The sequence below is a fragment of the Panthera uncia genome, chromosome X, assembly GCF_023721935.1.
Source record: "Panthera uncia isolate 11264 chromosome X, Puncia_PCG_1.0, whole genome shotgun sequence".
Classification (NCBI taxonomy): Eukaryota; Metazoa; Chordata; class Mammalia; order Carnivora; family Felidae; genus Panthera; species Panthera uncia.
In genome coordinates, this window is record NC_064817.1 from 82,434,373 (window position 1) to 82,436,446 (window position 2,074).

Consider the following 2,074-nt stretch of genomic DNA (forward strand, 5'->3'; position numbering starts at 1 on the left):
CAGATTTCAAGATATAATACAAAATTATATTAATCAAAACAGTATGATACGGACTCAAAATGAGGCAGATAGACCTGTAGAACAGGATACCAATCCCAGAAATAAAGACACACCTGTATAGCCAATTCATCTAGGACAAAAGAGGCAAGACAATATCATGGGAAAAAGGACAGTCTCTTCAACAAATGGTGTGGGAAACTTATCCTCTAAATGCAAAAGAATGAAACTGGAATGCTTTTTCACACCATACACAAAAATAAACTCAATATGAATTCAAGACTTAAATATGAGACATGAAACCATAAACTCCTAAAAACCCAGTAATTTCCTGGAGATTGGACATAGCAAAATATTTATGGATACATCTCTTCAAGTAAGGAAACAAAAGGGAAAGTAAACTATTGAGACTACACTGAACTAAAAAGCCTTTCAATAAAGGCAATCTAGTAAATGGGAGAAGATATTTGCAAATGATATATCCAATAAAATGTTAGTATCCAAAATATACAAAGAAATTATACAACTCAACACACACACACACACACACACACACACAATTTGATTTAAAAAAACAGGCAGAGACCTCTGAATAGGTATTTTTCCAAAGAAAACATACAGATGGCCAACAGATACCTGAAAAGATACTCAACATCACTAATCATGAGGAAAATGCAAATGAAAGCTGCAAGGAGATATCACCTCACACCAGTCAGAATAACTAGTGTCAAAAAGACAAGAAATAACAAGTTTTGGCAAGGACGTGAAGAAAAGGGAACTCTCATGTACTGTTGGTGGAATGTCAATTGGTGCAACCAATTGTTGGTAGAAGACAGAATGGAGGTTCCTCAAAAAATTAAAAATAGAAATATCATATAATCCAATAATTCCACTACTGGATGTTTTCCTAAAGAAAACAAAAACACTAATTTGAGTAAATATGTACCCCTCTGTTTATTGTAGTGTTATTTATAGTAGTGAAGATATGGAAGCAATCCAAATTTCCATTGGTAGATAAATGGATAAAGAAGATATATAATCGTATATATCATATATTTAATATAGATTACATATATAAACTTCCAGGTATAAAATAAATAATTCATGGGGATAAAATTATAGCATAGAGAATATAGTCAATAATATCATTATAATGTATGCTGACAGATGGTGGCTACACTTACAGTGAGAATTGAATAGTTATAGAGTTGCTGAAACAACGTATTGTACACATGAGACTAATAAAACATTGTATGTCAGTTACATTTCAGTAAAAAAAAAACAACTGAATGGGCTCTGGCCCTGGAACAGTTCCTTACTGGAAGATAAAAGTCCTTAACAGCCTGTGCTGGGGTTATCTATTTGTGAGGGAATGTCTTTCCCTGTTCTGTGCTTGAAGTATATTTCATTGCTCTGCTAATGTGGTGCATCAATGACCTTCAGCCACTCTCCCAGCTGTCTTTATTTCAGACTCCACAATGGAGGGATTACTTCCACAATGGCACCAAGTAAGGTGCATGCAGTCACACCCCAAGTGGGCTGCAGAATTAATCCCCTGGCTATGGGGGACTTGTGCATTACAAGGGGTTGGATCTTGTGCACACTATCTCTCCTCTTTCTTTAAGTAAATGCTATGCCACGTGATCCTGATGTATATGTGTTATCTGTTCTCAGCAACATTGAATCATATAGTGGTTTCTTCCCCACATGACACTTAACCTGAATTTTAACCTTGGCCACTCTGATGTTATATTCTATCTTGCAGCACAGCCCAACCACCCAGTTAACAGCAAAAAGGTAATACATCATATTCATAGAGAATAAAAGTTTCATAATTATCTCAAAAGATGCAGAAAAAATATTTCACGAAAATCCAACAGCTTTTTATAATAATCACACTCAACAAAGGAATAGAAGAAAAATCCCTTACTTGTTAAAGGCATCTATGAAATCCCCACAGCTGTTATTATATTTAATGGTGAAAGACTGAAAGCTTTTCCCCTAAATTCAGGAACAGAAGATGATGCCTGCTCTTACTACTTCTATTCAACATTATACTGAAGGTTCTAGACAGAGA